This window comes from Zeugodacus cucurbitae, chromosome 6, assembly GCF_028554725.1.
Source record: "Zeugodacus cucurbitae isolate PBARC_wt_2022May chromosome 6, idZeuCucr1.2, whole genome shotgun sequence".
NCBI lineage: Eukaryota > Metazoa > Arthropoda > Insecta > Diptera > Tephritidae > Zeugodacus > Zeugodacus cucurbitae.
The window spans coordinates 45,946,932-45,960,232 of NC_071671.1; the positions used below are offsets into that span (position 1 = coordinate 45,946,932).

Sequence of the window (13,301 nt, forward strand, 5' to 3'; positions counted from 1 at the left end):
AAGTGCTTCGAAAATTGGTTTGAGCGCATGCAAAAGTGTATAAATCTTGATGGAGAATATTTTGAAAAACAATAAAACCATTTTCCTTAATAAATATTCCTATTTTCATTATTAGGCCAGAAATATATATAGGAGCCCTCGTAGTATGTTGAGCGTGCACTGATGACATAAAACATATTTCGAATATTTACGAAGTTATAGCTAATAAAATGGAACGGCCATAATGAATAGATTTAAACCCCATAATCTTGAAACTGTATTTTTAAAAACTGCTCGTGATGTAACTCAAAAAAGTTATTGATAGATTTTTCACATATTTCACTTTCATAAAATACTTTATTGGGGTCAAAAATGTCACAAATTAAAAATACCTTTTTAATATGTATTATATATACTCAATAAATTTGTGTTAAAGTTTAAAAAATATAAAAAATAAAATAATCTTATAACCATTAAAAATATTAAAAAAAAAACTACCGAAAATATATTTTTAAAACTGAATTATAAAAATATTCCATAAATATATTTTAAAGTTTAAAATTATTTTTTAAAATAATAAAATTATCTTATCGCCTTTAAAAATAGTAAACAAAAATTATCGAAAATATATTTTGAAGACTGAAATTCATATCAATTTAATAAAACTTGCTCAAATATGAGCAGACAATCATAGAGCAGAACAAAAGACTAAAAAAACAATAATAAAATCAATATTAAACGTGAAAAATTAAATATTTAATTTATTTGCATAAAACACGGCAAATTAACAACATTAAAATAATAACAATATTAATAATCGCTGTTGACATTTCTGCAGCTGTGCAGCAGCAGTAGCAATTCACACATGTATTTTAGTATGTATATTATAAACAAATATTTTTTCACGCAAATCAGTTGTTGTTGTATTTTACAATACACACTTGTGTGCTTACGACGTGAATTTAACATGTGAACACACAAAATGGGGCAAGTTTACTTTGAAAAATCGAACTTTTCAAGCGCGTTACACGACACTGCAGCCGTGCATATTTGAATGTATGTATGTATATAAATGCACAGAATTTTGATTACTTTGCACTTTTACAACACACTTTTTGCATCAAAAGTGGCACAAGTTGACATGGCACGTCTGCACTGTGCTACCTTTAATTTAATTTAATTTTATAATATTTTCTTCTTTAATTTTCAGGCACACTTTCGCGCAGACACTGCAGTTTCTTGCGAACTTTTCGCATTTCCTCATGCTCCCGCACGAATATTATATATTATACTTTGGGCTTGCAATGCAAATGACGTTTTTTCACAACAGAAAAATATAAATAGCAACAACAACAAAACGCAGTAAAGTGTAAACACTGCGATGAGCAAACCTTTTCTAATTGCTGCTGTGCTGCGCTGGCTGACGTGAGATACACACTAAAAATCGCATTAAACGTTTCGAGTGCGAGAGATTTTGCCCAACACTAATTGTCACTGAGGCAAATGCAAAAAAAAAAAAACAGAAAAAAAAACAGAAAAAAAAAACAAATAGAAATATATCTAATAAGAAGAAAAGCGCACACGACTCCCAGTCTACTCGTACTTGAAGGGGACTACATACGCGCGTATGTAAGAAACGTTTGCATACACAATATACACGGTGGGGCAGGACGCGTCTGCGTTGATTTAATGCAAAAAATAAGCCACAGCGATCACGACAACACGACGGATGGTACGACAATGAGGCGAGAATGCCCATAAACTGACTGCTTTGCTGACTGGCTGTGGCTACAGCGGGTCTCTGTGCGAGCACTCACTCTGCGCTTGCCAACGGAGAGCAGCAGCAGCAGCACAGCAACGACGAAGTGCAGCAACAACACAAGCTGGGAGTAAAACTAAATATACTAAATATAAGTATGGTTCCGAGGCGCCAACTGAAACTATTCACTGCACAGCTCAGCTATTTTTGTTGACGAAAAGCCAGTGACTACTGTTGAGGTGTATGTCAAACCATGGTGAACTGCATATGATGTCCAAAAAAAACATGAAAATGAAGCCACAGAAATTGTTGGCAAATACTTGCAGCATTGTTGCTTGCATTTCTCGCCGTAAGCACAAAAATGTCTCACCTAAAATATTTTTGCAGCCACAAATAAGCTGCAGCGAAATTCCCAAAGAGTGTCAAACTAACAGCGCAACCGACAAAGTGCTGAGCGTGTGGGAGACACACGCTGTTAGATTTTTTGTTTTATTTTTTTTTTTTGTGTAAATAAAGACAAAATATGCATAGATGCAACAATGCAGCTCTCTAACTTTGCATACACACACATACACAGATGTGAAGAATTGCCACCACCACCCACTAGGCCACTTTTTAGCACAGTCTTCCATGGTTGTTTACTTTTACATTTACAACGCTGATATTTGTTGGTGTGTGACTTTTGCGCATGTAAACAATAACAATGTGAAAACTGCAAAAGCACTACAGGGTGCTGTAAATTGTAAATATTACTTCCTAATAAAAAAATTAACGATTACTAAAAAAAATAAAATAAAAATTTAAAAAATATTAAAATAGAAATAATAATAAATAAATAAATAAAAATAATTAAAAAATAATCAAAATAAAAACTTTTAAGTAAGAAAGACCTAAGTTCGGATGTAACCGAACATTTGATTTGTCATTTATTGTTGTAGTATTATTAAGGGGCACATCTAGTGTAATGGCCTAAAAAAAGGTGAAAATGTGATTTTTGGGAATTTTTATTAAATAAACTACTTTATCAATTATTTCAAAATTTTAAGAATATATTTAAACATGTTTCAAGAATATACAGTGAATTTAAAAACAAAAAATTAAATATTTTTTAAGTTATGGTCGATCTCCAATGGCGCGAAAAAAAGGTCCTTCACTGCTGCAGTGATTCCGGCCTTCTCCGTGGATGAAATCTTAATAAAAAAAATTCTCCTTAAACTAGATAATATTGTCTGTACAATGACCTACCATAAAAAAAATCAAAAATTGACAATATGGCGGCTTTTTAAAAAAAATAGTCGTTTTTTCCCAAAATTTTGGTCGTTTTTGGCCTGCCAAAATTCGATTTTTTGATCAGATCAAAAATCGATAGGTCATTGTACGGAGAACTATATAAAGAACATGTAAAAAAACTCGATAGTGATCGGATCATTTGTTTTTGAGTAATCACTGCAGCAAATTCGGAAAATGATGTTTAGAGAAAAACGCGTTTAAAGATAAAATGATCGTATTCACTGTTACCGAGCGGCTGCTCTTTAAATTGCTATAATTCAAAAACTATTTGAGATATCGATTTGAAATTTCAATATGTTATTTTAAAAGGTGTAATCTACCGAAATATTTACCAAAAAATTTATTTTTTTGAAATTTCACACTAGGTGTGCCCTTAAGAGAACACACAATTTGATCCATATATTCGGCATAAAGTCCAATAGAAAAACGAAAATCATCATGTATAGTATATGTATGTGATTGGCGTTGCAACCGTTTAGCCGGTTATAGCCGAATCGACGATAGTGCGCCACCTGTCTCTCTCCTTCGCAGTTCGGCGCCAGTTGGAGATCCCAAGTGTAACCAGGTCGCTCTCCACCTGGTCCCTCCAACGGAGTGGAGGCCTTCCCCTTCCTCGGCTTCCTCCGGCGGGTACTGCATCGAACACTTTCAGGGCTGGAGTGTTTTCGTCCATTCGGACAACATGACCTAGCCAGCGTAGCCGCTGTCTTTTTATTCGCTGAACTATGTCAATGTCGTCGTATAACTCGTACAGCTCATCGTTCCATCGTCTGCGGTATTCGCCGTTGCCAATGTTCTGAGGACCATAAATCTTGCGCAAAATTTTCCTCTCGAAAACTCCTAGTGTCGTCTCATCTGATGTTGACATCGTCCAAGCTTCTGCACCGTAAAGCAGGACGGGAATGATAAGCGACTTGTAGAGCTTGATTTTGGTTCGTCGAGAGAGGACTTTACTGTTCAATTGCCTACTCAGTCCAAAGTAGCACCTATTGGCAAGAATTATTCTGCGCTGGATTTCGAGGCTGACATTGTTCGTGTTGTTGATGCTGGTTCCCAGGTATACGAAATTATCTACGACCTCGAAGTTATGACTGTCAACAGTGACGTGGGAGCCAAGACGCGAATGCGCCGACTGTTTGTTTGATGACAGGAGATATTTCGTCTTGTCCTCATTCACCTCCAGACCCATTCGCTTCGCCTCCTTATCCATGCGGGAAAAAGCAGAACAAACGGCGCGGTTGTTGCTTCCGATGATATCAATATCATCGGCGTACGCCAGGAGCTGTACACTCTTGTAGAAGATTGTACCTTCTCGGTTTAGCTCTGCAGCTCTTATAATTTTTTCCAGCATCAGGTTAAAGAAGTCGCACGATAGTGAGTCACCTTGTCTGAAACCTCGTTTGGTATCGAACGGCTCGGAGAGGTCCTTCCCAATCATGACGGAGCTTTTGGTGTTGCTCAACGTCAATTTACACAGCCGTATTAGTTTTGCGGGGATACCAAATTCAGACATCGCGGCGTAAAGGCAACTCCTTTTCGTGCTGTCGAAAGCAGCTTTAAAATCGACAAAAAGGTGGTGTGTGTCGATCCTCTTTTCTCGGGTCTTTTCCAAGATTTGGCGCATTGTGAATATCTGGTCAGTTGTCGATTTTCCAGGTCTAAAGCCACACTGATAAGGTCCAATCAGTTTGTTGACGGTGGGCTTTAGTCTTTCACACAATACGCTCGATAGAACCTTGTATGCGATATTTAGGAGGCTGATCCCACGGTAATTGGCGCAGATTGTGGGATCTCCCTTTTTATGGATTGGGCAGAGCACACTGAGATTCCAATCGTCAGGCATGCTTTCTTCCGACCATATTCTGCAAAGAAGCTGATGCATGCACCTTATCAGTTCTTCGCCGCCGTATTTGAATAGTTCTGCCGGTAATCTATCGGCCCCCGCTGCTTTGTTGTTCTTCAAGCGGGTAATTGCTATTCGAATTTCTTCATGGTCGGGTAATGGAACATCTGTTCCATCGTCATCGATTGGGGGATCGGGTTCGCCATCTCCTGGTGTTGTACTCTCACTGCCATTCAGCAGGTCGGAGAAGTGTTCCCTCCATAATCCCAGTATGCCCTGGACATCGGTTACCAGATTACCACCTTGGTCTCTACATGAGGATGCTCCGGTCTTGAAACCTTCGTTAAGTCGCTTCATTTTTTCATAAAATTTTCGAGCATTCCCTCTGTCTGCCAGCTTCTCAAGCTCTTCGTACTCACGCATTTCGGCCTCTTTCTTTTTTTGTCTGCAAATGCGTCTCGCTTCCCTCTTCAGCTCTCGGTATCTATCCCATCCCGCACGTGTTGTGGTCGTTTGCAATGTTGCGAGGTAGGCAGTCTGTTTTCTCTCCGCTGCGAGACGGCACTCCTCATCGTACCAGCTTGTTTTTTGTCGTTGCCGAAAACCAATTGTTTCGGCTGCAGCGGTACGCAGTGAGTTTGAGATGCCGTTCCACAGTTCCCTTATACCGAGATGCTGATGAGTGCTCTCAGAGAGCAGGAGTGCAAGTCGAGTAGAGTATTTCGTGGCTGTCTGTTGCGATTGCAGCTTTTCGACGTCGAACCTTCCTTGTGTTTGTTGACGGGCATTCTTTGCTGCACAGAGGCGGGTGCGTATCTTCGCTGCGACCAGATAATGGTCCGAGTCTATATTTGGTCCTCGGAGCGTACGCACGTCTAAAACACAGGAGACATGTCTTCCGTCTATCACAGTCTATCATGTATAGTATATGAGGGCTGAGGTAATTCCTGAACCAATTTCACTCATTTTCACCACCAAGGTGCATTATAACCAAGACTAAAGGCTCACTTAATTTGGCAAACGTATTTAACCGATTTATAAGGTATAAAGCCCTCCGTACTTTTGAAAAACCTACAATTAGGTTTAGGAAGAGATGTTATGACCCGATTTTTACCATTTTTTGTACAGAGACAAACTATTAGAAGAAACAAATACCCTATGAATTACATTAAAATATCTTAGAGATTTACCAATATTTTCGGTAAAAAAATCTCTTTGGCGCCGAGTTCTTCATGTTCGATATCCTAGGTCCAAATAAGTTATGGCCCGATTTCGACAGTTTTTCCACAAGTGATGTCACAGTTCAAATACAGTATTTATGTAAAGTTTTATTCCACCATCTTCTGCAAAAATTATTGAAGTGTAAGATGATAAATATCATCAATTTATGATTTTAAGCCAGTTGAAAAATATTTAAAATATTTTTTAATATTTAATTGATCGAACGAGGATTACTTAATTATATAACGCGATTCCAAACGAATTTCATCGTGCTTCTCCATTGTTGTTTACAAATACTATTATGCAATGAAACAATCCAAATCGCCGTTTGAGAAACCTCCCAGAGCGTTAGATCGTCGAAATATTTCATTAAATAGATTTGTAAAGGGTCGAATTCAAGAAAAAGCTTATCTATGGACCTAGAACCCTTAACTCATAAAAAACAAGAATGTCGACTGGGACCCTACTTGATTCCCGAAAGATTTTCAAAAAACTTTGTTCAACGTTACAATTTTTAAGATTTAATTCGAGATACGCCCCATAGTTAAATTCTTAGGCACATTTCAATAAAATAACATATCTTTAAAATAATAAAATTTAATTAAATTAAAAAATTTAACACAACCCTGTAAAGTAAAAAAAAGTAGTATCTACACAAATGTGGGGTATGTGGAATATGGGTTGCTATGTATTACCGGTGAGTGGAGGCAAACTGCACGCGCACAGCTGAGTTTTGTTTTGACGCAAGCTCTATGACATTCAAACTAACATATTTTTAAAAGGTAGGTATATATGGTGGAATGGAAATATACAAATGCAGTAAACTAAGAGTAATAAAATTTTCCAAGAGAATTTAGTTTATGAATTTGCATTTGCAAATAAAAGTCAAAGAGTGCATATAATTGACCATGTATGAAGTGGCGCTCGAAATACAATATAAAATATTCGAAATGGTTTGTGCAAATTTTCAAACTATTTTACCAGACAATTAATAGAGAGTGAGAGTTAAATTCTTCAACTTATGTACTTAAATGTAAAACAAAATTTAATGAAAATTTTAACAGTAAAAGAGTATTTAATGTTAAGCATAACAGCTGTTATTAGACTCTGTAAATTTTGAAACGGTTGGAAGCGCGAAATAAATGGAATAATTATAAGGTAAATGCAATAATTTTGTTTTTAATTTAAAATTTTGAAAAATTTTATTTTATAATTTAATTTTAAATACTTGAAAGGATTTCATTAAAATATTGTTACAACAAACTATATATAATGTATATCAAATCAGTCAATTTATTTACCCTTTATGAAAATGTTTTTAAGCTGCTAATCGGTGCTATTGAGAGACATTTATTTATATGAATATTACAAATTTTTTGTTGATATTAATGCATTATAGAGATCAAAAACTAATGTTCTATATTATGAATATTGAGTGATATCACTAATCTCTAATCAATTAAGATGTATTGAAAAAAAATTAAGATTGTACAGGGCGTATAAGTAATAAATTTACATCTGATAAAATCATTCAACCCGGTGAAATGAGTAATGAATCAAAAAATAAGTATTCAAAGGAATACAAAATAAATAGAATTTCTTACAATTTCGCCCTTACACATATGACTTTAAAAATAAAAATTTGCGTGAATTTTTTTTAAAGGAAGAACTTCATCGAATGTTTCGAATTTTTTTGATATAATAAGGCATATTTTCAGCTATATTTTAAGATTTTTGTATTACAGTTTTGTTTTGGGAGTTGCCAAAAAAAAAGTTCCCCAACTGCTGACATGATTCCGGCCGAATGAGTAGCTGAAGCAAAAAATATCAAACAGGTTATTAAAATTGAACGTAGTTCCTATGTAATGACCTACGATTATTGAGAAAAAAATTAACAAAATGGTGTAGTTCTAAAAAAAATCCGTTCGTCAAATATTTATTATTATCAAATATTTTTAAGCTTTATTCCGACTTTTGTGTTATTTTGCAAAATTTTGTCATTCTGATCACAATTTTTTGTCAGCATATAATAAATGATTAATTTTCTGACTCAACTTCGGGGAGACAAAAAATTTTGTTTCAAATTTTGAAACTCGCCTAATTTTTTTTTTTTTTTAAGCTTTATTCCGACTTTTGTGTTATTTTGCAAAATTTTGTCATTCTGATCACAATTTTTTGTCAGCATATAATGAATGATTGATTTTCTAACTCAACTTCGGGGAGATGGACCCACAGGCTTATTAAAAATGTGCAAACGTGGGTATATAGAAAACATGGAGAAACTGACTTCTACCTTACGCAGTTTTTAACAGGGCATGGTTGTTATTGAGAATATCTATACAAATATGGACACGATGACCAAACGAACTGCTCTTTCTGTGGCAGCGCTGGAGAAAACGCCTTACACATCTTCTTTTCATGCCCGAGGTATGAGAATGAGAGATGTGAAATAGAAGAGCTGACAACGGATTGAGTGACGCCGGATAATATCGTGCACTACATGATCCAGTCGAAGCTGGTTTGGGACAAAGTGAGAACATGGACAACGGTAGTTATGCAAGAACTTAGAAGACAATAGTGGCGATGCAGCGAAAGTAGAAGGATTAACCAGACGTAAACCGGAAAGGTGTAATTGACGGAGTTAGGGTTTAGTACGTAGCGTATTGACCAACTTAAGGGGCCAATGCGAATCGTGCATACCGTCCGGAAAAATGACGGTATCTTTTGAAGATTCCCCCTCCGAGACCAAAAAAAAATTTCTGACTCTTAGAACATGTAATGTAAAGCCCTCCAGCTGCTCTTATTTTTAATTAGTCTCAAATATTATTCTCAATAATTGTTTTACATTCAACATTCAAGTACTCATTTAGCACAAACAAAACGAATTATTTAATTGGTCAAAATTTAGGTCAACTAACCAATACTTAGGTACCCTGACGGGGCTACACAAAACTATGCACAATATCCAATAAAATCACAAAATTCTTTCAAGTCCAAGTGATTAATTAGCGTCAATAACACCTTAAATAAGTAGTTTATTATGTTACAATTGCGGGTAGGTGGTTGTTAGTTGTTAATTTATTTACTACACACATACATAGATATACTTTTGTGAGATATGTATGTCAGCAGCTCACCCACTTATCATTTATTGGCGTACAACGGCAACAAAATACGCCAAACACACCAGTTTAGACCAACCAAAACCGGAACAGCAGCAACGGAGCATCAAATGCAGAATATCTAGTACTTAACAGCAAATTAAAAGATATTACTACGTTTACGAACAGATTTGAAAAGATCGTGCTTCGAATAGTTGCCCATGAAGTGAGTGCTTCACACAATTTTTATAATCGCGTGTTGGCTCCAGCAGACATACGGATATACCATAAATATATAGGCACATATGTATGTATGTATGTATTTGCATGTTGCTCCAGTTGTTCACTTTAATAAGAAAATGCAATCGGTATGAGTGCTGGCGAAGTGCTGCTGTGAAAATGCCCAGATTAATTTAAAATTTGTATACAAAGGATGAAAAAAGTAGCAGATCAACGCAATTCGTTAGAAAATGGGCCTCGACATGTTTGCAGATTTCACACACAATACAATTAAAAAGGGGGCCAAATAAGCATGCAATTGCTGCCAGTAGGAAGTGTTGCTGTTCTGAATGAGTGAGTGGTGTAACAACCTCGTACCTACATTAATTTATGAAAATATGTGAGTCGAATTAAACACTGGTATCACCACCCACTTTCAAGAAAGAAACCATAGAAAAATTTTGGAATCCAACTAAAATCGACTGCAGTCCAGAACTGACTTCCCAGAATCCACAAAACTATTTTGGGACTGTGAGTTAAAACTTTCGTAGTAAATCCAAATATAGTAGATATATTCATAAAAAAAAAGTTTGAAATTCATAAAAAGTATCAAGGGGGTCTGATATGACTTTCATATGTAAATGAGACAGATTGAAGTCGAATAAGATCTAATATAATCTTATTGGATACGAAAGTAATCTCACATTGAGTTCGATATAATTCGAATAAGATTCCATAAAATTCCAATTAAGTCACATTTAAGGGGCTATACCAGTGTAACCCATGAAAAATTAGGCGATTTTTGTGAATTTTTTTTAAGAAAGTGCTCGATCAAATATTTCAAAGTTTTTTGAACATTATAAGATATATTTTCAGCTATATTTTAAGATCTTTTTTTTTGCAAAAATATTGAAAAATAACGGAGTTATGTGCTGTCTTGGGAGGTGCCAAAAAAAGTTCCCCATCTGCTAACATAATTCCGGCCGAATGAGTATATGAAACAAAAAATTCATAAAGGTTATATTAATGTTGAAGTTTGTTCCTATACCATGATCTACGATTTTTTAAATATATCAAAAATTAACAAAATGGTGTAGTTCTGAAAAAAATATTCGGTAAAAAATAGTCGTTTTTTAATGCCAAATTGACAATTTTCAACAAATTAAAAACATCGTAGGTCATTATATAGTAAATATATTCAAGAATACTCAGTTTAAATTTGTCGATCGGTCAATTTCTCATTGAGTTATGATGTCAGCAATTTTGAGAAATGTCTCTTATAATGCTGCCATTCAAAAAATATTCAGAATACGACCTTACTGCTTTCACAGGATATTTTTGAAAATATAAACTAAAATTGAAAACTAAATAGAAACAAATTGCTAAAAATTAAAAAAAAAGAATTCAATATAATATTTAACTGATAGTTTTAAAAAAAATATAAAAATTATAATAAGTACGTAATTATCGTAAAGTCAATAATACATTTATGAATACATCCTGAATAAGCCTGACATACCTACATACATATATCTTTATGTAAAAATCTGCATTATGTAGATGACATCTGAAAATTATATAAAAATTTAAAAAAGGTAAAAGGAATGATTTTACGATGTAAAAGATTATGAGCTGTGTGCTTGTATGACGGCTTATGCCAAAAAATAAACAATAATAAATGGATTAATTTACATATGTATAATATGTAAGCAAAAAAATGTCTCTGAAAAAAATTTTAGTACATATGCACTTAGTAAATTTGAAAAAAAATATTAACTTACGTCGTTGCGTTGTGAGCGAAATCGAGATGTGGATGAACTGGTAGCATTGTTGGTCATCTTTGCAACTTTATGGTGAATGTGTAGTTTCCACTATGGATTTGTTGCTACCTAAGCGAATTAAATATGCGCGAAGCCAACACTAAGCCCGTTAGCGCCACAGGCACAATAACACGGAGTATATTACACTGTGATAATAATTGACGTTATCAACGCGTTGTCGAACAAAAAATATTTAAATACTAATATTGTGTGCTTTCTTGAAATAATTTTCTTGTTTTGTGCAATATTTAGCAGCAGACAAATCGCCTTGTAACTAAATAGGCCTACTGAGCAGAAAGCAAATAATCATAAAAACAATACTCGTCGCACGATATCTGGGTGTTATTATTTCAGGCCACTTTTTATTACCTTATCTTTCTTTGTTTTGTATCACTGCTTTCACTCAAACACGAAATGCGTAGTTAAAAAATTTACCGCAACGACCTTTCCGTATCAGTCATTTCTATATTTACGTAAGTGTACATTAATCTATAACAGAATGCACTACACTCTTATTAGACTGATTTTGCAGATAGTTGCAGTTGAATAGGATTCCAACATCTTTTTTAACGCACCTATCAGAATCTGTTTCTTAACTGCAATAGTGAGCACTTTTATAAGAATATGATAAACTTTTCAGCATCAAACAGTTTTATTATATTTGTATATTTTTAGTGATCAAATTTCTTTATTTACCATCACCACTTATAAATTTTTATCAGCTGCTCAATTGCGAACACCAGAGTAAAATGCAATATGCAAGAATATTCAATTTTATGCTTTTCGTTATCATCGAATTGCCTTCTTGCTTGCTTTTTCACAAACTTGGTGGTTTTCTTAGCAATGCAATATTTTCTGCTTTAATATGCTGCGTTACAGTACATTTATTGTATTGCATTTAAATTGCACTGAATATTCTCAATTGATTTTCCTGCTTTCCACTGCCTTGCAATATTTGTTATTGCACTTATCTGTGCTGCTTACAGCAACATCAATATCTTCCAATGTCAATTTAATGCAATGTTGAATTTACACAATTATTTATTTATGAAATACACTATTTAATTTTCGGGTACTTCCGCAACTTTTTTTGTCTGCTGTTAAGATCCGTTTTTTTAACAATAAGCACCGACTCCAATGCACACCTACACAAGTATTCGCGAGAATTGCAAGTACGCACACAAAAACACACACGCAATTAACACATTCGCGTCAATATATTTTGCCAATTTGCGCTTCTAAATTTTCCTACGCCACAAAAGCTCTTCTCGATTTAATAACTTTTATCGAATTTTCATTAACTTCTACACACATTAACACGATTTGAAAACATTGACGCACTACCGTTTAACAGCAAATATGCTTTCCAAAGAATTTTCAAGAAAATTTTTCCAATTAGATTTGATTTTTATATGCAGTTATTCCATTATATTTAACTCTCTGCTGATCTTCTGCGCGCAGAATTATTGCGGAGCTTCTTGTATAACGAAAGCGAACGATTATCGTCGTCGACGAGTGACAGCGAATTGAATTGCGTTCGAACTGAACCAACCAACCAAGCAATTGCGGTGAACAAAATACAAAATTCCGCTACTTCTTTGTTTTTGTCATTTCCTTTTGCTACATCTTTTGTCTTCCAATTGAAAATTGTCCGACGAAATACAGCAATACAGAACTACAGAATGTATACGAATGCGGGTATTTTCGCACAGAACTACAAACAAACACGAATGCACAATGTTAAAAGCAGTTTCTGGTATTCATGAAGTTGTTATGCGTAGTTGGTCGTATTGCATTTGTTCCTGGTCGAATGACTTGTTTGTCCGCTCACAGCTGCTTGCAATTCTATTTTGTTTTCTTTTTTATTTTTCTTGTTGCAAATATTTTTGGAGGATTCCCTTTTGTTTTGCATTTTTATCACATTTTCATTTAAGTACGTGCAGGGTTGTATGTGGTGTACAATTTTATCGTAATGTTTAACGGGCAATATGTGAATGACGTAACGTGTTATTACGTCGCCAATACAACGTAACTAAAATCTATTTAAGTTGTGGACGTTTCTACGAGAA

The 13,301-nt window shown here is 34.7% G+C and overlaps 1 protein-coding gene across 1 annotated transcript in view; it reads right to left on the reverse strand.

Annotated features, from left to right (window-relative positions):
• Nucleotides 1-2,437, reverse strand: part of LOC105209860 (F-box/LRR-repeat protein 20) — a 95,425-nt gene extending 92,988 nt beyond the window's left edge. Inside the window, exon 1 of the mRNA XM_029038797.2 lies at nucleotides 1,371-2,437. The gene's annotated coding sequence lies outside the window, so the exon portion shown is untranslated. The remainder of the gene's footprint in view (nucleotides 1-1,370) is intronic.
• Between the last annotated feature and the right edge of the window lie 10,864 nt (nucleotides 2,438-13,301).